Here is a 26,871-nt window from a genome sequence, read left to right as displayed (position 1 = left end):
AGTGGAAAGACGTGAAGTACGGGGGGGGGAAGTTTTTTTCAAAATTTCAAAATTCTTAACATGAATCCAACATATTATTAGTAAATATAAATCACCAGTGATGATAGGCTTACTGGCCTATAGGTGAGAGTCACTATGGTAGCCATCCACAGATACAGTTAATCCTCAGGATTAGCCACATGTATGTTAACATTAAAACATGATTTATAAAATCATGTTGACAATTATTAGGCTATTTTAATAGCTTAGTATTAGCTATGCACTAAAAGGTATGTATAAAGGCTTAAGGCCGCCCTATACGTTACTGTAGGCCCAGTTTAATATGCAGCTCAATTGTATAAAATATGTAGTAGGGGGTCCCTGCTCCGTCTCTCTTTCAGCTCAGGGGTCCTTGGCTTAAAAAATGTTGAAGAACCCTGTTATAGACCATGATGCATTACTGCATATTAAACTCAGAAACTCAAAATACCCAGGAGTTAAAATGAGCACAACCTTAAACATCTACAGCGGGAAAATGCAACATTGGCCTACACGCATGAGAACGTGGTGGAGAAGGGAGAACCAAAAGAGAAAAACACAAGAAGGAGAAATCGAGCATGGCACAACAGAGGGAGGGAGAAAGAGAAGGAGGGGAAAGGTCAGCGGTGCTGCTCCTGCCTTCTCCCCTCTGATCTCCTCCACTCCTCTAATCACAGTGACAGAAGGAGGGCAAGAGAGGGAGAAAGTGAGCAGGAAAACAGTGACATTAGGACTAATGGAGGGCGCAAGAAAAGGGAAGAAGAGAGAAAGGAGGGAGGCCCGGAAGAGAGCGCAGCTGAAATGAATCTTTTGGCAAAGAGGCTAAAGAAGAAGAAGCTTAAAATAAATGCAGAACAAGCCACGTGGAGCATTAACGATAGGGCTGGGAAATATATCGTTATTATAGAATATCGACAAGATCTCCTTAAATTATGGATATCGTAATATCGTGATATGACACAAGTGTTGTCTTTTCCTGGTTTTAAAGGCTGCATTACAGTAAAGTTATGTCGGTTTCTGAACTTACCAGACTGTTCTCGCTGTTTTATTATTTGCCTTTGGGGTCAGCCATATGTTCCCACAGCCCAATGGTCCCACATTTCTAAGATCTTTCTTAAAATTAAGCCCTATGTTAGGGCTAGGGTTACATTCCATCTGTAGTCCATTGCTACTGGATAATAGGTTGGGTGTAATTGGCTACCAAATTGGGAGAAAAGGGGATACAATTTGATACAAATTTATGAAAAAGGAAATGTGGGAACACAAGACCTAATTTTGGGAAAAAAATCTTAGAAATGTGGGAACTGTGGGAACATAGGGCCTAACTTTGAAAAAGATCTTAGAAATGTGGGAACATAGGGCTGTTGGAACACAGGCATGCTCCCTTGCCTTTACCCACTTAGTCATTGCATCCCCATTATTGCTGATTATTTATCAAAACTCTCATTGTATTAATATTTTGTGAAAGCACCAATAGTCAACCCTACAAAATCGCAGCAGTGTCCACATCGATGTATTTGATTTTCTCCATATCGCCCAGCTCTAACTAACGCTACTCCAGATGAAGTCCAAAAAAGAACAACAGAGTAAAAGAAACAAATAGGATGAGAACTGTATCCAGTTTAAGGGGAATTCAAGCAACATTTGTGGTTAAAAAAACAGGGAACAAGAAACAGGGGATGACAAAAGATGATGCCCCATCTCTATATCATGTTACTCTAATGATCCTCCTTTTGTTAAGGCAGGAATACCTCTACAGGTACTATCCAATCAGAGCCGGCGGCCTCAGATTGTTATTGGCCCTGCGGATGCATTGTTCCGGGACATAATCCAGCCTCTACCTGAGCAGGGCTGAGATGCACTCGGGCGTTGATCCTCGTACAATTTGCTCTGTCCACACCCAGAGTTTAAAGTGAAGGATGATACGGGCAAACAGATGCTAAGCCGGCGCCCGAGGGAGAGCACTCAACCCTCAGAGTGGAGGAGGTGTGCCGAGGAAAACATGCGAACAATAAAGAGTTATTAGAGGCAAGGCAAGGCAAGGCAAGGCAAGGCAAGGCAAGGCATTAGAGGTATATAAATGCACATGGAGCAGGACATGTCAGTGCTTTTAGACATGCAGGTAACGCCAGCATATTCCCCAGTCCCTTAATGCTGAGATTAATAGGCATGCACCCAAATGAAAATCCTTGACCGAAGCCGAATATAATTTAAAACCCGTTTTCTTTTTAATTTATTTCGCCAATTTTTTCATCATTACGTCAATTAAATGATCAAAATTTGACTATTTTGTCTTGCTTTTCAAATACGAAAATCAATTACAAAACTACAATCTAAAAATATTTATTATATAACACTGAACATTATACCAAAAAAGCAGTGACAGTTTTGACAGTGCTTCCACACTGCCGACATGTTTGCTGCATTTAAAAAACATGCGCGCCTCTCACTCTACGCTGGTTGCTATTTGATCCCGTCTTAAAAAACGTAATTGTTCGGTCAAAATGTATTCGGCCTTTTCACTTATTCGGCCGAAAGCTGAAAGTGCTTTTTTTTCGGTGCTATATTCAGCCAAATAATTTCGGCTGCCGAACATTCTGTTTACATCTGTCCGTGGCTCAGTGCTACGTCACGTTTTGTTGCTCCGACCGGTTGTAGATCTATACAATTACGTCCAGAGGCATTTTGGTGTACGGCCGTTTATAACGCCCCTTGGAAATCGAAAAAACTGAACTGCGAAGTTCCAGTCTAACTCCCGTTTGTTCTGGCGGTGTCAGGCTTCAAAACTGTTCCTCACGACGACTCTAAACTACACCTGCTTGGGAGACAGAAGAAAGTTTGGCTAGCCGGCTCAACCGAAACCAAGAAAATGATAGCTCAACGCTGGCCAACAACGCTTGAACCCAGATCTCCCACACCAAAGGCATGTGTCATATCCACTGCGCCATCACCATGTATAAAACAGTGGTTGGTGTATTTTCTGGACATAGTTATGCTTGAGCTCACTACAGCAAGGATTAACAAAGCCAAGTCATCGACTATAGACCTATGGAAAAATGCAGCAGCACAAGTATCAGTCCTAATGACCTCAGCATCACAAGAATTAGAGGAGAGTGACTAGGCAAGGTGTGATTTCTGTTCTGGGAGAGGGTTTTTGTTCTTGTTCAACTGTGTTTATCTGTTCTGTACGGACTTAACCATGAGAGCTATTTGAGCGTCACATCATCTTACACCCGTTAAAACACAAGCTGCGTCTTACTTCCCGAAATTGTACGTGAGAAAACTCACCCCTAATTTGGGTGACATGACCCTTTAAGATAAGGTGAAGGCGTGTGAGGTTGAGCTAAAGGAATGCATATCTGCTACAGGGTTAGACATGTACAGAAAAGGTTACAGCCTAAACAAAAGCACCACGCTCATCATTTGCATACATTCGCCGACACAACGTGATGGAACAGGCACACTCCGGATGAATCCAACGCTGTGTTCACTCTTTTCTTCCACTCCGTCATCCCCGGCCTTACACAGCTATGGGCCTTTAAGCTTTAGCTAATGTTCCCCAGTCAATCTCCTGGTTATTTGCTCATACTTTACTGTCCAAACACTTTCATGTACGAGCATCTAACTGAAGCCTTTTCAAAAGCTTGAACCCCCCTGCTGTTCATACACCTGAGAGTGGCAGCGGGCTGGCGTCTGGACTTGTTCGTTCCTATAAGGTCTGGCTGATGTTATCCGCATGAATGTTGAGTCTAGGGTCACCCGGATGTATGGCATAAACTGGCGTCTATTCAGCGATACAGATGGGACAACAGGACAGCCAGTTTGTTTAGGGAACAAAAAAGTCAGATAAAGCTTTGCGTGCGTCGTATGTTATAGAATTCCTCACTTTTAACATAACGGTGGTGGTTTAAAGGTCGGAGAGGGATGGCTGATATATTGGAAGGAAAGTGCCAGTATTGTGTAGTTAAAGAAATAGTTTGTGCTTTTGCCCTTTTTCTATCCATAAAACACAATGACATTGGTTTTTATTGTTGTCATCGGGTCAAATTTGACCCGTTTTCAAAGTTTCTACATCAGAAAATTTGGGTTTCTGTCAAGCAAATTGCCTAAAAATAAGATTGGGTTGTTCCATACAACGCTCTTCTCAAGGAAAAATAAGGATCAGATCTCTACTTTCATAGAATTTGGGGTGTTTTATTAAATGTTACAGCATTTGAAAAAAACAATGGAATGGTTTCTAAACAGTATCCTGACTAAACTTTGATAGTCTGTGATTATCCACTCAATCCTAACTACTTGTCAAAATTATTCAAAATGTCAGCTTTTTTTTACTCAAAAATGAGGTATAATTTCATATAAATAAGGTTTATTGACCATGAATTAAAAAAAAAAAAAGTGTACAACTAATGGGAATACATTGATGTTAGTGGAATATCCGGAGATAGGGAACAAAAAGGGCAGAAAAAAAGCCACAGAAACCTCCAAAAAGCTTCAAAAACCTTGGAAAAAGGGTTAACACGGGAGGACAACAAGTCGCATGGTGGACGGGAAGACAACACAAGGGTTAAGGGCGGTACTGGAAGACATGTACAATACAGATCAGAAATATACATATTGAGAATGCTTCCTCTGATTGCCAAGAAAATGATAACGATGAACTGGAAGGTGCCAAAACCGCCAACCCTAACCCAATGGACACAGAGACTGAAAAATAGTCTATATCAGGGGGGGCGAACCTGTGGCTCTTGAGCCGTATGTGGCTCTTTGCCTGCTCCTTTGAGGCTCTTACTGTGTGGCTGGGGGCTGTGTTATTGGTGGATTTATTTTTTTTATTTTTTACTTTTTGAAACATTTCAGATAAGTACAAAAAAAATGGAATGCACTTGCCAAAACATTTGCCAATTATTTTAAAAATTAAAAATAACGCAGCAGCAGTTTTGAGGACAAATTCTGCAACCCGAGGAAAAAAAAGCTGCCACAGATCACCTTCCTCGTTAACCCTTTCACTGCTGAATCAGATTGTTTGAAAGCCCCTTTAGCGACAAACGAGTGAAAGAGTCGCTTCGAGTGGGCACAACAGAGTTCTAGCAAGACCTGAAAAGGATTGTGGATAACAAAGACGGTCAGATTTCCCACTGAGTCAATCTAAGTGAGAAAAAAAACTATGAAAACTACTATGTATTATAACTGTCATCAGATCTGGATGTCACTGTTGCTGTTGTAGTGTGGACGTGCATGTGTTGTGTGGCTTTTTGCTATGGTGCAGGTTTTTTTGTGGCTTTTTATGCTGAACTGGTTGGCCACCCCTGGTCTATATAATGGAACAAATGACAGCAAATCTGCAACTGAAAATGGACCCTTTCATGCAGAGATGGACGTGTGTCGCACAATATCTGGGTGTCTAGGTTTATGGATTTATATTAATTTTATAGCTGAGTATGTATAAACATGTTTCACAATCCTTACTTAATTTGACTTTATTTTATATAATTTATTTTGTCTTTATTTGCTTACATGTCATTATTTATTTTAATTTGTCTCCCAGGTCCATTGTCAGGGAATGTTCTGTCGCTTAAAAGAAATTAAAAATAAACAGTTAAAAAAAAAAGAAATTTGTTTTTATTTGCTTTATTTGTTTTAATTCTCTTGTATCGATCCAAAAAATAGTACCAACCGCCTTGAATCCCTACATTGACCCTTCACGCTTCCCTTACTAAGTGATGCACAGGAATTTGTTGAATCCGCCGCCTGTCAATCCACATGTCATCACATGTTAACGACCAATGGGAGTGCAGAGTTTACTCCAACACCTGCCAGTAACAAAATGATATTACACAATACAAACCAATGAACACTGTGGTTACTTAAAGGAGGAGCCGCCGTCAGTTTTTAACAACAAAAACATGACTGAGTGACAGTAAAGGTTGGGGGGGGGGTATATATTTGACCCTGGAGGAACCTCTTTACATTTCACCTGAACCTGAACCTGAACCTGACGTTGAGGAATGGCTTCAAGGAAAAAGACACATGTGGAATGGGAGGCTGTGACTGCTTACGCAAACAAAGAAAGGCAAAGGGCAAACAAAGAAAATGTGGAGATAAGAGGAGGAAGAAAGGGAGTCTTTTTCCTCTCCTAGATGTCCTCCTGTTTTTCTTTATCACCACGTCCCTGTCCTTTTTTTTGTCTTCACTTCATCCGCTCGTTTCCTTTCTTCGCCCCACCTTTCCTCGCATCCTCCCTTTCTCTTCTTCCTCCCCTCCCCATCAAATCTTTCTCTCTTCTTCCTCTCGGGTCTCTGGTCCATCTGTGACCCTGACATCCGCCACAGGAGATTAAGCAGCTGTGTTTGGGCCTCCAGCGTTCCTCCTTTACTTCTGTTTATTCCGCACTGTGTTTGTGTCACTGTGTGTGTGTGTGTGTGTGTGTGTGTGTGTGTGTGTGTGTGTGTGTGTGTGTGTGTGTGTGTGTGTGTGTGTGTGTGTGTGTGCGTGTGCCTACGTGCACGCCTTGTATAGTTGTACATAAGCTCACGTGTAGGTCTGTCATGTGTTGGCCGTTGACCGCGCAGGCCACCCAGCTGGAGTCAGGTCGTCTAGAACTCGGCCAGACGGCGGAAATGTGTGGAGCTAAAACAGAGTCTAACAAATGTAAATACTGTAAACCGCTGTTGTTGCCTTCAAACAAAAATGCATTTACATCAGGAGAGGGAGTTCACTTTAATGTTCACTTTTTGAGGAGTAACAAGAACAAGAGTAACAAGATTTAAAACTCAATAAAAAAAGGAAGTTTCAAGCAGAACTTCAGTTAATGTAAAATGCTCAAACTTGACTTTTTCAAAGTTATTTATTCATTCTTTAAGGACCGTAACAGAGATGTTAATGTTTTTTTTTCCTAAAATCATGCATACTTTTTAAACTCTTTTTGTAAAATCATGATGCTGTGTTTCAGCTTTTCGTACGCATGTTCCTCATCTTCCATGCAGCCATCGTCTTCCCTTCGCTTTTGTGTGCTTTGGAAATCAATTACTTGTGAGACTTGATCCATCACACTTAACATTAAAGCTGAATTTGTCTTTGTCAAAGTTACATTATTGTTACGAGGCAATGCAGAGCAGACAAATCACTCTCTATGCAAATGTCTTACTAATGGAAATGGGCTTTCCAGAGTCTCAAAATCTACAAATATTGTGAGCAGAAATCAATGGAAACCAATGGACAAACAAACAGCTTATTTTAGAGGTGTGTGTGTGTGTGTGTGTGTGTGTGTGTGTGTGTGTGTGTGTGTGTGTGTGTGTGTGTGTGTGCGCGTGTGCGTGCGTGTATTTCTCCCTCTCTCTTTTATGCTTCATGAACATATAAGTCAAGATTTTTAAAGAACATAATAAACCCGGAGCGGGAACGGGCACGACACAGGAGCTACTGTGTTTCTTGTTGGTACAGGTTTATAAAGTGTATCCTAAGGTCCTAGGCCTAGTATTACAGCTCTGCACGGGTCCTTAAGTGCATCTCTCTCAACGTAGATGTTATCAGTGAAAGGAGGATTGATCTGCAACGCCAAAATGAGCTGAAACATCCGTGATGCTTTCATAACAACCAATTCTTAACCATGCCCCACCGTGCCTCTCTTACTGGCTGCTCACAAAATTAGGTAGTTAATGATTAGTTACTGTTTTTCAGAAGCGTAGTTACTCTTTGAAAAACAGTACCTAATCATTCGTTACTCTTTCAAAAACAATAACTAATCATTAACTACCTATTTTTTGTGTACCTTATTGTATAGTGTTACCGTTTTTGTTGCTTTTTTCGGACATTTTTTTATTGTTTTCAATGTTTTTGTTGCTTTTTTCGACATTTTTGCCGCTTTTTTCAACATTTTTGTTGCTTTATTTCAGAGGTTTTTGTCGTTTTTTTCAAGGGGTTTTTGTGGACAATCTTTTCGATGTTTTTGTCGCCTTTCTGGAGGTGTTTTTTCTAAGTTTTCGTTACTTCTTTCGGAGTTTTTGTTGCCTTTTTTGAGTTTTTTTCTCCAAAGTTTTTCACACTTTTTCTGACATTTGTTGCATTTGACGTTTAGTTTTTTTTTTTTTTTTGTTGACCATTTTTTCGAGATTTTTGTCGCTTATCTCAATACATGCAGACATGTCCCGGGACCACCCTAGATAGTTGGAGATCTCAACACCCCAACGTTGAAACCAAAGTTACGCTTTTGTGTTGCCCTGACTACTTCAGTTAAAGATCATACTGTCATCACAACCCCATATCAATATCCAGTGATCCAGCCAAGACGCTGTCTGACAGGCCACATGGTGGGAACATGAGCTTCCGGTAGGGCGTTGGTTTCTCTCTGGTTATAAATCCACTCGGAGTGCAGAACGATGACGTGAAAATAAACCCAAACCACCAAGTATAGAACAGTGTGTCACTTTTAAAGTGCATGCAGGGTCAACAATCATCGCAGGGGTTTGTCTAGTATCACAAGAAACAACTTTTTTTTAAACTTACTGTATCGACTGAAAGAGACGAAAAAGGTAGAGCTCTCAAAAGAAACAAACAGAAATCAGAAACATAACTCAGGTACACAAACATGAAGACAATCCCATAATTCTTGTGCAACAATAACATTGGGATTCCCCTATAGGTGAAAAAACTTCCATTGTTTGTTTCCATTGTTTCACCCTATCTCACCATTGCCAGTAGAAATGATTTATCATCATTTAAATTTTTTTTTTTACAACCTTTTGAAATATAGACTGAATTTAACGGTGCATTCTCCACCTTTCAACACAGACACACTTGGAATGAACCTCCCTAACTCTCCAGTGTGCCCACTGGCAAAACTGGCACAAATAACCAGGAACACGCCAGCTCAATTATGTCATCCGAAGGCAATAAAAATGAGACGTTTCATGTGGCAAAAAAAAACAAAAAACTGCAGTCGATACAGACAGAGACAAAGGACGAGACTCCAGTCAGAGCCAAAACAAACTGCAAGCCGCTGTCCGGACGAGAGCGCAGACACAGAGGGGGAGGAACGCGGCGTGATCAGTGGAGCAGATGAGATGTGTGTTTAGGTGTAAATCAGTCAGAAATTACCCGCCGGCAAGCCAACAACAGAAAAGATGGGAAGGGAAGGATTGGCACAAAGGAATGCTGAGTGAAGAGCAGTTGTCACCAACGTTTTTGGTGACTTTCATGGAATGGTAAAAGAATGTATGCCAGGGCTGCACGATTTATTCTTATCGAAATCGCAACATGGACTAGTGCAATATCCAAATCGCAGCAGGGGAGGGGCGCAATATTTGTTAAAGGCAAAATATGCGTCAAACCATTCTGAATGAAGTATTTGTGGTGCTGCAGAGACGTCCCGGCCTACACATCGTCTCCTACAGACTAAAGAAAAAAAAATCTTTGTTTGGTACGGATCCGTTTTGTACAAAATACTATAATCAATACACACTATAATCATTTTTTTTAATTTTTATATTTCTCAATGAAATGAAGAAATAAGAATATGAAGAAATGAGAATAACGATACAAAAATGATCATTCCCTCCCAAATTTCGTCATGCATCCCTGATTTATGCTGGCATTTGGGAGACAAAAATGACAACGGGCTACACTTGGACTCCCCAAACCTATCCAAACCTTTTTTTTTAGACAGGTCAAACTTTTGGTTAAGATTAGAGAAAGATCAGGGTTACACTGCCGAATGCCGAGCCCTTTTCCCGCATGAACTGAACCCTGAACTTATCTAGACCCTAAAGAGCTGTATGTGAGAGCGCAAATGTCCATATCAGTTGGATCCAGAGATGCTCACAAGTCTCTGAACTCTTTGATTTAGCAAGCCGGTTTGCAATCTACAACCATGTGTAACGTCAATGTGTGACGAAACTACGCTTTGCGTAGTCTAGTTTACTGGCTCTAAACCAGTTGATGGAAACGCTTCTAATTTGCATTTTCTTTTGTGCGAGATTTAAAAAAATTCACTTGACAATTAAATGGAAACATGACTATTGTCTCATTTCGTCTTGGCAGTCACACTGACACATAGACAATAAACTACTGGACTATTTGATTGTAAGCAGGTGGATTTGAAGGTCTGCATGTTGAGATCCCGTTTCTGTTGGAGCATCTGGCTTCTGTTTCATCCTGCAACAATTCTCACTGTGCAACATGAAGGGATTATTACGCTGATAAATCACTTCCACTTTCAAGTGTTGATAGAACTTAACTTTATATCTCACCACAAAAAAATGTTTAGACAAGAGTCTGACAAATGATCCATCTCGAGACGACGACGACTAACAAGACAGTTTTATTGACTGAAGTGAAATTAGACCACAACAGACAGTTTTTTATGATTTGATTTCAACTAACAAAGCAGAGGCGGCCAGACATACGATGCTAAAGATAATATTTACAGTGCACAATCAGATTGTAATACTGAAGGATCCATTAGCGTAGCATGATGTTTACATTAGCTGGTTGTGTATGAACAGAGTTGACAAATGGCAGCGTAGTAAACATGGAATTAACTTGCGAGAGTCGATAAAGGAAAGATGCTTTGATTCCTCTACCATTCTTGTCAACCAGGGGTTCTCAAAGTCCGGACCGAGGTCCGCACCCGGACCAAACGGCAAGTCAATTCGGACCCAGCCCTTGTGTTATGAATACAATACATTATGAAGTGTAGTGTTTGTATTTTGAAAATACATTTTCTATTAATCAATCAATTATTACTGCAAGAAACTGGAAAAACGGTTCCCAAATCAGTACAAAAGCTAACCAGGGAAACCGAGTACTCAACTTGAATGTTTGTTGCTTAAAAGTGAGTTCATTAAATATACAGTATGTATATATATATACTTTTTTTTTTTTATTGCCAATCGTTCCGGACCCCTAACCTTAAAAGAAATTCAGATGCGGACCTTTGAAGTATAGGTTTGAGAACCCCTGTTGTAAACACTTGTTCTTGAAAGCAGTACAAACTAACTAAATGGCATCCTTGTTTCGATCAAAGAAGATGCTGAAGGATAAATCTGATTCCAGTGAGGTTTTTGTTGTTTCAAAACTGGCGCAGTATTTTGCACACAACCTGATCTTCTGGAGTTTATCGGTGTTTTAAGCCCCCAACGTCTCCTTCCAGGCAGCGCTGCCTGGAAGGCACTAGGATTAGGCAATGGTTATGGTTTGGGTTAGGTGCCTTGAAGTCAACGGTCGTGGTGCTGCCTGGAAGGAGACGTTGGGGGCTTAAAACACCATGGAGCTGTTCTGGACCCAATGTGAATGAGAAATCCTGTTTTTTGATTTAATTATTTTAAATCTCTTGGTTCTGAGGCACGAATACAGTGTTCACCGACAAACAAAACAACGCTCAGAAAGATCTCTGGTTAATTATGAAGTAAACCAACTGTCTTTGAACTTTGAACTTACTAACTTCCCCAAAAACACAAACCTAAATGTGTGAACTGTGAGAATGATTTCAGGAACACAAACACACACACACACACACACACACACACAAAGTGACAGTGCCCAACCTCTTGATAAGTGCTATGATAATCAGCCTCTTTGAAGAACACTAAACTCGCCTCGCCTTTAGGGGGATGAGGGGGATGGAGAGGTAGATAATGGAGGAGTAAACTGATAACCAACAGAGGGAAGTAGTGTAAGACGTAATGGCATCCAACAGGTACAGATGGAGGCAGAGGGGGGAGAAAAAGAGGGTATGACGGAGGGACTGGCGGTGTAGAAATAATCTTCTGAAGAGGTGGAGGGAAAGATGGAGGAGGAGTGAAAGAAGATCTGGTTACACTGTGTGATTTCCGTTTTGTACCTTGGAGCGACATGTGCAAAAAGGAATCAGGGAAAAGGTATACATATATGTGGAGAACATGTGTGTGTGTGTGTGTGTGTGTGTGTGTGTGTGTGTGTGTGTGTGTGTGTGTTTTGTCTCTAGTCACAATAGGACAGCAATTACAGCTCATATATTAGATGGCGGAAATCTGAGATTGAGCTAATGTGCCTCAGAAGAGCTAAGGAACTTACATAGCTATGTCCTTAGAGGTCTACACACACACACACACACACACACACACACACACACACACGCCTTCACCGGTGTAGTTTAAGGTTTCGTCCGAACAACAAGTGTAAACCGATCGGTGCGTCCCCATGGATCAACGTCAAAGGATAAATGCCCCCTAACACTGCCGTGTGTGTGTACATGTGTGTCTAATGCATGTATGTTTGTGTGTCTACGTGTGTTTGTGAGTGTGTGTGTGTGTGTGTGTGTGTGTGTGTGTGTGTGTGTTCTTGTTTAACTATATCCGTGGGGTCCAAAAACCAGGTGTCCAGTATACTTGTGGGGTCCCAACAGCTTTGTGGGGCCAAAATGCTGGACCCCACAAGTTTAAAGAGCTGTTTGAGGGTTAAGACTTGGTTGTAGGATTAGGGCTATACTTAGGTTATGGTTAGGGTGAGGGTAAGGGTTAAGGTTAGGCATTTAGTTGTGATGGTTAAGGTTAGGGTAAGGGGCTAGGGAATGCATTATGTCAATGACGGGTCCCCACAAAGATAGTGCCACAAACCTGTTTGTGTGTGTGTATGTGTGTGTGTGTGTGTGTGTGTGTGTGTGTGTGTGTGTGTGTGTGTGTGTGTGTGTGTGTGTGTGTGTGTGTGTGTGTGTGTGTGTGTGTCAGGATGACAGCCTGGTAAAGACCATTTCGGGCCCACGGAGCCGATTATTTGCTCTTTGAACTGTTAAATAGGTGACAGTATATCAGCAATAAAACACCTCAGACAGAAACATCATGAGGTTTAGAGTAAAAATGACATTATCAGAAACACTTATTTCAAGAGTGCAAAAGTAGAAGCAACGGATCGATCTAACACTATCTGACATTTATCATTGGGTTTACATGACTCAATCAATGGTAAAAAAAGAATGAAAGAAAAACACCCTTCTGAACCACACATACATGGATTAAACCAACAAGACACAACATGTTAATGAGCTAGGAGCCAGAGCCAGGCTAGCAGTTTCCCCCTGTTTCCAGTCGTTATGCTAAGCTAACCACCTCTTAGCTTCATGTTTCATTTAACATACAAATACAAGAGTGAGAAAGCAAATAAGCATAGTCCAAAACTAGAGGTGTTGAACTTAATCAAATAATGGATGCATCGAATCGTGGACATGGACGATGCTGCATCGATAATCGGCCGGGCCATGATCGATTATTTCTGTTTACAATTTAATGTAGGCCTAACAACCTTTCTGTTTACATTTCTGTTACGTTTTGCACATTCAGAAAGTACCATGTGCTCAGTGCTGTAGTTTTATGTATCCAGTTTACTAGTATTAGAGCATGCAGAATGTTTTGTTTTTGAAGCTTGAAATGCTATGAATTAAATATCCTATATGGCTTTAATAGAAAAATGTATTTGACGCATCGTGATGCATCGAGATATCGAATCGCTGACATGATAATCGTAATCGAATCTGGGCATCAGTGAAGATTCACACCTCTACCCAAAATGTCAAACTATTCCTTTAAAACGTGTCTGTGATCACATCACTGTCTTGGAATGACCAATTAGGAGGGGCAAAGGGTGTGGCAAGAAATGTATAAACACTATTTCACTTTTATTCTTCCACTTTAAAACTGAGAAACTGAGACTAAAAAACAACCAAAAAACACAAGCAAGCAACAAAGAAATCCAAATAATGACTTGCATAAAGAGCTAAAAGATCTAAAAATTACCGACCTTATAGCACACAAACCTGATTTTTTAAAACATCAGTAGCTCTGCAAACAAGTGTATCCTCTTTAAAAAGCCACTGAGTCATTGAGCCAACGTGCACCTCAGGTTACCTCCACGTATCCCGCCGCCCTGCCAAACCACAACCAGGACCTATTTTTAGTAACGGAAGTTTCACTGACAGAGCTGCGACTTCACCCGTTTGCTTTTTTTTTATTCCCTCGTCGAGGTGGTGTGAATAGAGTGCTAGCAGTAATCCTGACACAGATTTCACTCGTGTGTGTGTGAGTGTGTGTGTGTGTGTGTGTGTGTGCGTGTGTGTGTGTGTGTGTGTGTGTGTGTGTGTGTGTGTGTGTGTGTGTTTGTGTGTGTGCTGAATTCCAAACCTGCAGGTCGAATAAGAAACACAGCTCGGCCACTGGAGCCACATTTTATCGTCTATTTATTTCACCCCTCTGTTTTTTAACCCTCTGAGGACGAAGGACGTGCGCCCACATCCAATCAATGTTTTTTTTTCAATGTCTCTATTTCAGCGATAATACAGCACCGAAATGTAGTTTAGATATATAAATATCTGCCCAGATGTATGTAGATATTGTGCTTTTTTTTTCTTTTTCGGTTTAGGCTATTTGGTTTGAAAAACTCATTCCAACACCAAAACAATTCGTCCACATGAGTAAAGGTGTAAATGTTTCCACAAGAGGTTTGAAGAATTTCACTTCAGCTTTAGGGCCAGATTATCTCTTGACACATTGCAATAAAACAAATTCGGGCCTCACGATACAGAAAGCGGAGTTTGTTCTGAACACTTTGATACCAAACACATGACATCAGGTTAAACACAAACACCCTTAAAAGATGAATTTAAGAAGAAATGCCCTAAGACCTCAGAGCAGTGGTCGTCACTAATTGTTTCATGGGACAAAGGCAATAGGAGAGCCACTTTTACCGCAAAGTATCAAAGGTTACATCCACTCATAAATAGCATGTCTGCTTATCAATCTGTCATCCCTGAACATATAATATGCAATTTGATCTACATTAGCCCATCATGTATCTAATCATCCAAGAGCACATTCGGCGTTAAAAGCTGGAAAGATCATTCACATGCGAAGATCGTTGTATGGAATACATCCATGCATCCATGTTATTTTTTGGCAATTTGGTAAAAAAAAATTAAAACAAACATATATTTCTGTTGTCTTGTGTTTTCAACAACAACACAAGGGTTAAATCTTAAATCTTTTCTAGTCTATATTTCCATCTTGTAATGCCGCTGTTTGGGGTATTTTTTAAAAATATAAATTATTTGTAATAGAGCAGACTTGTTTTTAATGTTTTTATGAAATATCTGTATTGACTGCATGATCATATAATTGTATTATTTACTGCCATGCGAGCCACAAATTAAAGCTTGGCGAGCCGCGCAACGAGTACCACTGCCTCAGACGGTTAATCACTTTTTTTACAGTCCGATTTTTGATGAGAATTCCTGACTCGTTCGACACGTTTAGGTTAGGTCAGGTCAATCTACTGGGCTGTAATTGTAGAGTTTGAAGGAATGGGGGTTTTTTTGTCTCTAAAATAATTTGACAGACAAAAGATCCCTTTTGCTGAGTCACTCTCCATAAGCTGCCTCGACTTTTTGTGTCGTCTGGGTTTTTGCCCGTGCAAAACACTTCAATAATAGAGTCTGCATTTCACTGTAAAGTCAGACTGTTATATCAAAACCACAAGGGTCAAATAAAGAGCTGTGATTCATCACTGGGCGTGTGTTGTTGTCTTTCCAAAAGAAAGAGTTGGTGTATGGAGGGTGGAAGCTGCCAAAATTAAAAATCAATAAATTACTTGATAAATAAATGTATTATGATATAATGTACCAAACATGATTAATAGTTAATTATTTAATTGATAAAATGATGCATAAACTGATATGTATGTTTCAACTTTCATCTTTATTTATTCACCTTTTGTATTAATTCTCCTATTTATTTACTTTCCTATTTAATTAACCCTTTTATTTATTTTTATCTCTCTTTTTTATTTAAGTTTTGATTGTTTTATATACATTTATTTTCTAAATGTATTTCATTTATGTATTCATTTCTTTTTGTATTACTTTCCCTTTGCATTTTTCCCATATTTATTTCCCCCAAACTCATTTATTTCTGTATTATTTCCTTTAAAATACATCTAAGAAGGTAAATAAATAGGAATAGGAATTTATGTCACATTTTATCAATTAACTAATGCCTTCATGTATTGTTAATGTTATGTTTTGGTACATTTAATGGCATATTAATTTATTTATCGAGTCATTTATTTGATTTTGGCAGTTTCTGTCCCTTATAGTGTTGAAGAGAGAAACATTGAATCCCTGACAGCTCCAAGATCCGACCCCGAGCTTTGAGTTCCCCTTTTTGACCCTCCCGACGTCTGATCACAAACAGGGAAAATTCCACTCGCTGACCCCAAATACACACACCAACACACACCTGGGCGAGCCTGAGGCACAAGACCACAGGAATTGTTCAGTCCATTAAATTTCACTTTTACCCTCCTGACTAACTAACGGCAGCAACTTTAGTCTTTTAAATCTCAGTTATTATGGTATTATGACTAACTAACTAACTTGGCTGCAGGGTGCAAAAGTCTGTTAAAGTCTGGGTCACATTTAAATAATCTTTGATGCTTGTTTTAACCTGCGTGGAGGACCAGACGGGCGGGGACAGTCTGGATCATAGAGTATGTCGATGATGTAGTCTTTTTCCCCCTCTGCACGGAGGTCAGGGTCAGTTTCAGAGCAGCATAATGGCGCTGGCAGTATCTCGCTCAAAGACACTACAGCAGCGTGGAGACACACCAACAACTTCTTTGATTCTGAAGGAAAAACTCAAAACAACCGGTTTCTTACCGGAGCCGAACGCCGATTGGTTTCGGCAAGCTAGTTCAGACACAAACACATTGCTTGAGGCCTAGTCTCGCTAGTCCACACAGCATTCCGGGATGGGAGAAAAATGTGCTCTGGTTTATTGGCATTTCTTTAAACTAATCACAATCGTCATGGGCGGTGCTAAGTGCTGGACGGTGGCACGGTGCCTCCGCAAAATATCCTCGGGAAGGAACTTGTTTTGGTGGAACACGTGTACGTTCAAAAGTTGTTTTAGTCGTGCAACAGAAAACTCAGATTGGACAGATAGTCTAGCTAGCTGTCTGGATTTACCCTGCAGAGATCTGAGGAGCAGTTAACCATAGTCCTCATAAATCCACCGGAGTTGTGGAACTTCATCGATATAGACTACTTGAAACCTGACAAGATGGATTTCCGTGTGATATGTGATCCCGGAATTCTTGCGTGATCTCGTAACATCGCGTGAAGCCCAGCTGCGGTGCGGGTATTTGTCCTTGCAGCCTTTTATTTTCACCTTGCATGGTGTCACTAACTTTCTCTATCTATCTAGTGAAACATTTAGTGTGTTTTCTGCAAGAACAATTTCTTCTAAATGTTTTACTCAGTTTCTTATCAGCATCCTGCATTTCATGATGAAGCATGTGAAGCTGGGGAAACACGTCTCCGACTCACAGACCATCAGCACCGGATCGCCTCAGGGCTACGTTCTTTCTCCTCTGCTCTTCTCCCTGTACACCAACAGCTGCACCTCCAGTCACCAGTCCGTCAAGCTTCTGAAGTTTGCGGACGACACCTCATCTCTGATGGAGACGAGTCCGCCTACAGGTGGGAGGCTGACCACCTGGTGACCTGGTGCAAGCAAAACAACCTAGAGCTCAACGCTCTCAAGACAGTGGAGATGGTTGTGGACTTCAGAAAGAACCCAGCCTCACCTGCCCCCATCACCCTCTGTGTCTTTCCGCTTCCTGGGAACGATCATCTCCCAGGACCTAAAGTGGGAGCTGAACATCAGCTCCCTCGTGAAGAAAGCACAACAGAGGATGTACTTCCTGCGGCAGCTGAAGAAACTCAACCTGCCAAAGACAATGATGGTGCACTTCCACACAGCCATCATTGAGTCCATCCTCACATCCTCCATCACCATCTGGTACGCTGCTGCCACTGCCAAGGACAAGGGCAGGCTGCAGCGTGTCATTCAGTCAGCTGAGAAGGTGATTGGCTGCAATCTGCTGCCGCACCAGGACCTATACGCCACCAGGACTCTGAAGCGTGCTGGAAAGATTGTGGCTGACCCCTCCCACCCCGGACACAAGCTCTTTGAGCCACTCCCCTCTGGCAGGAGGCTGAGGTCCATCAGGACCAAAACCTCACGCCACATAAACAGTTTTTTCCCCTCTGCCACTAGCCTTATCAACAAGGCCCGGAATCCATCCTGACTCTCTCCAAACTACACCTCTGGCTCCTCATGCCACTGTACCTACTCTGCTGTAGCGTTCCATTTTACTACTGTTTAACTTATTTTACTATTTATTTAAATTTATTTTATCGTTATTAATACATACTGTGTGTGTATATGTTTATACTTATATTGTTTATATTCTTTTTAACCTTCTTATATTTGAATGTGTGACATGCTCCAACAACACCATGACAAATTCCTCGTATGTGCAACGTACTTGGCAATAAAGCTCTTTCTGATTCTGATTCTGATGATTACATTTTTAGAAATCTTGCAATGAAAATCCAACATTAAAAGGCCTGTAATCACGTTGTAATCTGGCCTCTTTTGGACTTTGTATCGCCTAGTTTGCATGTTGTTTTCAAGGCTTTAACATTTTTAACAACCTTTTTATAATGTAAGAAAGCTTTTTTGCACACCTCTTTTGTCGGGCAGGTGCGTAGGATATGATCAAAAGTAGCAGATCAAAAGCTTAGTGCAGGGTAAATTTACCTGATGAAGGTCTGAGACCGAAACGTTGTATTTTTCTAAATAAATTATTGCTTGCGTAATGGTCAGTGTGCGTGACTCTTCTCTAAACAACCTTTTAATAAAATATCACAGAATGATAAATCATCATCAAATCATCTGGATCTTTGAATAGTCTTTGAACTCGGAACTTGAAGCCATTTTTTTTTTATTGATTTTGAGCAACTGAGCGTTTACAAAACCTTCTCTCCCATAAAATCCATGCAGGGTCCAGTGAATCATCTGATTTGCTGCGAGCTGTAATGTTAACAGACCTGGAACACAGTGTCATGTCCTTAAATGGAAAAGACACGGAAGGGCCAGTGGGACACTTTCTGTACACTGAAGTTTTACGGACTGGTCCTATAAAATGCTATAAAACAGATTTGATACGTTAAAACGGTAGCTCTGAGTGACTCTTCTCAGTCTGATGTGTTTCCAGGCTGTCTTAGTGCACACTGAGATCTGTCCATAAATGGTAAGAGCTCCTAAAACTCAGGGTAAAGTCTTAAAATAAGCTGCGGCTGTTGCTTCAATTTGGACAGCGCTCTCAAAATAACCTTGAGAGGGACCTTGAGATTTTATCATGAACTACACCGGCTGGCCCTGTTTATGAGCTTTTTAATGCATGAGTTTGTCTCTTCTTTGGCAGCATTTCTTTATTTTCAGTAATTATCCGGAGTCTCAGAAACAGTCAGGCCAGAGAAAAAGAAGTTGTAGACTAGTTGTCCCATTTAAAACAGCTACAAGATGGCAAAGATAAAGGCTCCGCAAACTTTAATGTCCCAGTGAAATGGCAGTCAAAGCAGTTAGGCTAGGTTCACACTTGGCGTCTTTTTTTTAGAAGTAAAAGTTGACTAGGGCGCTTTTGTAGTGAAAAAAAGAAGAAGCTGGTAGCGTATTGGTTCCAAAGAGCAGCCAAGAGTGGCTTTTGTTGCTATAACAACAGCTACTGCTAGAGTATCCTAGCTAGAGCGCAATGTGGAGCAGTGCTAACGTTAGATAAAACAAAGTGGTGGAGCGAGCTAGAGAAAGAACAGAGAGAGAGAGAGAGCGACAGACAGAGAGAGAGAGAGAGAGAGAGAGAGAGAGAGAGAGGTGCTAACGTTAGATAAAACAAAGTGAGTTCCCTGTACAGGGAGCACCCGGTCATACCGTATGACTCGCTGTGCTCCCACTCCATGTTTTCTTGTTGTTATGAAAACGACAGGTCTGGCTATTCCGCTTGTCATTGGTCGGCTGTCAAAAAAAGCGTTTGGTGGCCGGGTTGCTCAGTGGGTAGAGCAGGCGCACATATATTTAGAGGTTTATGCCTCAACGCAGAGGTCCAGGGTTAGACTCCGACCTGTGATGATTTCCTGCATGTCTTCTCCCTCTCTCTCCCCTTTCTCACCTGTCCTGCCCATTAAAGGCGGAAAAGCCCCCAAAAAATTATCTTTGAAAAAAGAGCTTGACGTTTTATTCAGAAAAGTTGAACTTTTTTCCAACTTAAAAAAGACGCTCAAAAAAGCTGCAAAAAAGAAGTCGGCGGTGGCATTTAAAAAAGCGCTCAGGACTTTTTTGAAAACACGGTTTACTCCGCAGGATTATAATGTAAAAAAGACGCTGGCTGCTTAAAAAACATAGCCATAGCCTGTCTCCAGCTCTCTGAAAACTGTTACAAAGCGACAATTACCTGTTGAACTATAGGAAGACTACCTGGAAATTATTTTCAGTTTCGCAAATAAACCTTTTGAAAACATTTCTGTGCCTTAGAGGTTGAAAATGTGTCCCATCATGAAAAAGAACAAGGTATGTGTGGGAATCTCTAGAAAAAACATTCAAACAAATGCAAAGATACAAGAACACAAAAACACACAGTGTAACCAGGGTTGAAGTATTTCAACATATAAGTAGCCTGAAGGCAGAAAAAAAAACTCCCAGCTATGCTATGCTATACACCCCCCCTCGCTCTAGTCCATCAGCTTTTCAGCAGCATGGTGAGGTTAAAATATCACCCTGACGCGCCTTCTTTTGTGATCTGATCCACCTCTTTCTCTTCCTCCTAAACACACAAGTCAGGCATGTATTTCTGCATGTGGGAGAGAAGACAGAGAGACAGAGGAGAGGCCAGGGTGGGTAAGAGAACAACAGAGTTACCTACAGACCATTAGACTTTGATGGGAACCGGTAAAATACAGCCTGAAGCTGTGAATGGGACAGACAGAAAGGAGTGTGAAGGGGAGGGAAAGAAGAACTCTCATTCTCAGCTCAAGGACGAGCCAGAAAAAGAGGGAAAATAACTCTAATAACTTATTTGTGGATGGTATGATAAATTATTCAGACCAGTAGTCCATGTAACACAAAGATCAAATGGATAGAAAAAAAAGTTGTCTACGGAGGCCCAGAGGGGACATTATGCTATCTGAGAGAATAGAAAGTTGAGAAGAAATAAGATGGAGTTTCTGCAAGACGATAGGTTATTAATACAATTTGACTTGCTTCTGGGACACATTTAAATGATCTCTTTCACATTAACTCCACTCAACATTATTTCAAATTCTGTACGGAGTCCGAAGGTTTAACTTTAAAAAAGAATATGCCAGGTTGAATTATTCTCGGAGAGAAATAATAGAATAGAATAGAAATAAGGAAGTTGAATTGCCAGGCTTCTACTGTTACCGGCGAGACCGCAATAGGAACGGAGGAGGGGTATGTTTCTTCATCAGGACTGAGTTATCATTTATTCCATGCCCGGAAATACAGATAGAGTCATTGGAAGCTGCCTGGGTTGAAATTCGACTGCCTAAAACAAAGCCTATTATTGTAGGCGTGTGTTATAGACCCCCCAAACAAAATGACTTTTATGAATTATTAGAATCAGTATGTATTGACAGTAATGTGTTGATGGAGAGAGAATGTATTGTTTTAGGTGATTTTAATACAAATTTGCTGATGACCACTAAAAATGGGCTGTTAAAAAAGTTTTTACATTACTGTAAAGTGCTTGGTTTGGAGCAACTCATAATGGAGCCAACCAGAGTAGATATGTACTCTAAATCTATTCTGGATCTGGTGTTGGTTACTGACAGAGACAATATCAGCTGCTCTGGGGTCTTGGATATTGGTCTCAGTGATCATAAAGTTATTTTCTGTACTCGCAAAATTTCAAAAATTAAAATAGGATCAGGGTCTCATCATTCCTTAAAAATAAGATGTACAAGACGATATTCTAAGGAGTTATTGGAGGGTAAATTGGCTGAACAAGATTGGAGTACAGTTACTGACAGTAATGATGCAAACCGGGCATGGGAATTGTTTAAGGAGAAGTTTTTAACAGTATTGGATATGGTTGCACCAATGAGAGAAATTAGAGTGAAACAGAAGAGAGCCAAATGGATGACAACTGAAATTATTGATTTAATTAGACAGAGAGACCACTATTTCAGGAAATACAAGAAGTCAAGTATGCAACCTGATTTTGATAAATATGTGTATAACCGAAACCAAGCAAGATATCATATAAAGAAGGCTAAGGCTTACTATTATGCTGAAGCAGTGACAGAGAATATTCACCAACCAAAGACATTATGGAAAATCCTTAAAAATTTAGGTGTAGGGAAAATAAATAGTAACAGCTGTAACACTGGGATTGACATTGATAATGCTATTTGCTTTGACAAAAAGGTGATATCAAATCATTTCAATATGTTTTTTACTACTGTTGCTGCTAACTTGGCTTCACATTTACCAACAGGAGCTGGAAAGTTTGGGGTATCCTTCTTGAATTCTTTTTATCAAGATATGTCACCAGATACATTCAATCTGAGTCCAGTATCTAAGGAGAGGATTATAGAAATGTTAGTTTCTTTATCTTCTAACAAAGCTACTGGCATGGATCATATTCCAGCCAGATTCTTAAAGGATAGTGCTAATGTTATTGGTGAGGTTATTGCACATATTATAAATTTGTCCATACAATTAGGTAAGGTTCCAATTGAGATGAAAAGGGCCAGAGTACTCCCCTTGTTTAAAAAGAATAGTAGGACAGATATAAAAAACTATAGACCAGTGTCAATACTACCAAGTGTATCCAAAATACTGGAGAGAGTGGTTTTTGATCAAGTGGAGAGGTATTTGATCCAGAATAATTTGCTATATGACCTCCAATCTGGATTCAGATCTGCTTACTCCACTGACACATGCCTCATTTATCTTTGGGATTACATCAGACAAGAAAGTGAAAAAGGTAACTATACTGGCATGGTGTTACTGGACTTACAAAAAGCATTTGACACAGTGAACCACTCTATTCTTTTATCCAAATTGAAATGCATGGGTTTTGGGAAGGCTTCTTTAAAATGGTTTAAATCATACTTATCAGAAAGAAATCAAATTTGTGATTTTGATGGAGTCCTGTCTGAACCCATGAAAATAACATGTGGTGTACCCCAAGGCTCGATATTAGGCCCTTTATTATTCCTTATATATGTAAATGACATGCCAGCTGCAGTCAAATGTAAGTTGTTATTATATGCCGATGACTCATCACTACTAGTGTCTGGAAAAGATATCCACCAAATTGAAGACACTCTTAGTGAAGAGCTTAAAAATGTAAGAGAGTGGCTGTTTGACAACAGACTGTCATTGCACCTAGGGAAATCAGAGTGCATCCTATTTGGCACCAAACGTAAGCTACAAAAGGCACCTGTACTAAAAGTCACATGTAACGACAATGAAATTGAAGCAAAAAATTCTGTTACATATCTAGGTATTACATTGGATCAGACACTGTCAGGATATTCCATTGTAGAGAAATTACTGAACAAGAGTGCCTGCAAATTGAAATTCTTATACCGTAATACAAGGCAGTTTGACTCCAAAATAAAAAAACTTCTCGTCTCAGCACTCATTCAATGTCATTTTGACTATGCATGTTCAGCATGGTACAGTGGTCTGACGATGAAAATGAAAAACAAGATGCAGATTATGCAAAATAATATGATCCGCTTCATACTGTCTAAACCTTCTAGGTATCATGTGGGAAGAAATGAGTTTAAGAGGGTTGATTTTTTGCCTGTCAAGCTTAGGGTGGAACAACTTAAACTCAATCATATGTACAGTATTATTAATGGTGTAGCCCCAAAGTATTTGGGTTTTCAGATTTTGATGGTACACACTCAACATGCCCATGAGACTAGGGCCAGTGTCCGTTCATGTAAGGTGCCATGTGTGAATAGTGAAGCAAGAAAATCGTTTTTTTATACAGGAATTATTTTATGGAATAGTCTTCCACTTCATATTAAAATGGCAGCAACAAAAAGGGATTTTAGAGGTAAAGTTAGGGTCTACTTGTGGAATAAAATAGACAATTAAGTGAAAATAAAATCTAGACTGGGGATAGGGTAATTTATTGCTTTTGTAGTTCATGGTGTTTTATCTGGTATTTTGATGTGTAGTTTTTTTTTATTTTTAATTGTTTTAACCTTAGAAGGACTGTATGTGTTTTGCATGTGTTGTATGTCTCGTCTCTCTTACATCAGGGACCATGTTGGAAACAAGTGTTTTTCGCTTTTACATGTTATCCCTTGGATACCACCTCCCCCCCTTGTTGTCTTTCTATATCCATAAATAAAACCATACCAAACCATACCAAATGCGTAGCAATAAAGTATTTCATTCCTCATCTCCTGTCTAACTTTTTCTTTTATTCCAACTATGTTCGCTACTTATGGGTACATTTAAGTAGTCTGTAACAGGGGCGTCGGACTGGGGGTGAAAAGGGGACTGAGTACCCAGGACCCTCATGTGAGAGGGCCCAAAAAAGATACTAGAATGAATAGCTGTGGCTGTGGGGAGGGGCCCATTGAGAATGCCTTTCTACAGGGCCCAGAATTTTGTGCTACACCCCTGGTCTGTAAACACAAAGATTCAGGTGTATTGGTAACCTGTATTCATGGGACGACAGTACAAGGGAGTGAGAGAGAAGAGGCAAACGCTGCTTGTTTTTCCTTAAAGGTTGATCATCGTGTCATGTAGAGACAATGTGGTTCATGAAAAACTCCTACAGCGCAGACACACTGTAAAGTTTGCCCTCGGGTTGCAGCTCAAAATGAAATAAAATGACTTTAGACAATCAACCGAGAAAGAAAGTAAGATAACTTTTTACATGATGGACAGTTAGGGAGGGGAGGGGGACTCATAAAGGTGCTCCCACCTGAGAGACTGTCTGAAGATAACACACATACATACACACACACACACACACACACACACACACACACACACACACACACACACACACACACAGACACACACACGCACACACATACTCAAACAGACACACACACACCTACACACACACACACACACACACACAGACAGAAAATAATGAGAGAGAGGCGTCACTAAATTACTTTCTGTAGTGTTGGGGGGGGGCCTCAGGCGATGTATGTGCATGTCAGAGTGTGTGAAGACGCAGCTCTAAAGATGAATGTCTACGGAAACTGTGGTTTTTGGTTAACAATGATGAAAGTAAAGCACTGTAGGTGACATCGTTTAAGGCGATTTAAAGAGTCGGTGCAGCTCCTTCCTGTGGATTCCCTTTAAGGTGGTGAGAGAGGAAGTCACAGATTAAAGAACTAACACAAAGAAAAGGACAGCTTAACCAAACACTGCTATTTCTTTATTTTTTAACATCTGTCATCTTGGGTTTACAGCTCAATGAATAAAGAAAGTTAACTTGGGCCATAAATACGGCTAATGGAATCACTCAGGATACTGAAAGGATTCTCTTCTTTGTGCATCTTCAGAACAAAAATGCTTTACTTTTCAGAGAGAAACTGTTCTTTGCATGTCTGGTTTTGAACTAAACCTTTTTCTCTGCACATATGATTTTGGAATTTAAACGTTTTTTGGCGCAAAACTGCTTTGTTAAAAAAAAAAAACTTTTTTTCTACATTATTGCTGCCTTTGCCAACGTTTTTGGCGCTTCTTCGATGCTTTAGGCGCTTTTTTTCCGTCAAATTCTTTTTTTTTTCAATGTTTTGCCACCGTTTCCCCGACGTTTATGGTGCTTTTTCCAACGTTTTTGTCGCTTTTTTAGACAATTTTGTCGCTTTTTATGGGACCAAACTGTAAGTGAGAAAGCTGAATGAGACAATGCAACAATACAGTAGAAATATTACTTTTTTTTAGACTCTTAAATAAAAGCATGTCAATGAACTGTACATGTCTGGCTCTCGATGTGATTCTCATTTTTTCCCAGTCTGGCCCTAAGTGAAGTTGAGTTTGTTCTAGATGAAACAACGAATCACTTTGCATCAAATACCTTTTAATCCAAGCGATGCAAAACAGAAAAGACATACATGCACACCACAGTTAGCATGCATTTTTTAGCATGCTACAACAGAGCTGAAGTAACCCAGGTCCTCCGCCACAGACGGGAGGGAAATGTTTCTGGTACCTGGAGGCTAGACTGTGTTGACATCCTTTTATTATTAAAAAAACAGACATCAATCTGGATACCACGACAACGGTTCGCCTGCAGTCATGTTCACAATAAAAAGGAATCACAGCAGCGTTTTGGACTTGGGGGCTGATTTTGTTTTTCATCTTGCTTGGCATGTTGATGCAAAATGAGAGTTTGACAATATGTACTCGTACAGGCGGACTAGATGCTCGCACGCAATGTGAACAGAAAGAAGATACAAAGATGTTGAGGTTAGTTTGGTGATTTTTAGTTTTGGTGGGGTGGTGCGTGATCACGGAAAGCTTGTATAACGTGGACGTGCCGACAGTTTTGTTGTCATTACTTAGAATTCCTCATGGGGGAGACAGAAACTACGCACTATAGCCTTAAGTATTGAGTTCTAAGTCTGTAATAATTTTAAACAGGTCTTACTTTTCCTACATCCATGCAACGCTACCTCTAATGCTCTTTTTTTAAATTCTGTGTTGTTGTAGTTTTTTCTTTCGCTAGTCCAAATATAATTGCACTGTATTACAAGTACAAATGAGAACAACATGCAACTTATATTGCAGCCAATCAGCTTTCGTGTTACTGGCGAGACATAAAACTGATTTCATTCTTCAGTTACGGGGAAGTACGAGTTTAACGATACTTGGCTTGAAAAAACTGAATTTAGGGCTCAGTTGATATTGTGATAAAGGTCTTAAATTTCGTTCATAATGGTCTTAAAAAAGTCTTAAAGTGCTCATATTATGCTTTTTTGGT

At 40.3% G+C, this 26,871-nt stretch overlaps 1 protein-coding gene and 1 long non-coding RNA gene across 2 annotated transcripts in view; one reads left to right on the top strand and one right to left on the bottom strand.

Moving 5' to 3' along the window:
* Positions 1 to 26,871, bottom strand: part of col4a6 (collagen, type IV, alpha 6) — a 165,369-nt gene that overhangs the window by 72,801 nt on the left and 65,697 nt on the right. The gene's annotated exons all lie outside the window — the stretch shown is intronic.
* Positions 70 to 23,331, top strand: LOC116053237. Its single transcript, XR_004105781.2, has 3 exons — positions 70 to 80; positions 7,667 to 7,680; positions 23,092 to 23,331. It is a non-coding gene; the product is annotated as an uncharacterized LOC116053237 (long non-coding RNA).

The sequence above is a fragment of the Sander lucioperca genome, chromosome 17 (assembly GCF_008315115.2).
Source record: "Sander lucioperca isolate FBNREF2018 chromosome 17, SLUC_FBN_1.2, whole genome shotgun sequence".
NCBI classification, from domain to species: domain Eukaryota; kingdom Metazoa; phylum Chordata; class Actinopteri; order Perciformes; family Percidae; genus Sander; species Sander lucioperca.
Note: the sequence above shows the minus strand (reverse complement) of the source record. Positions and strands in the feature narration are given on the sequence as shown.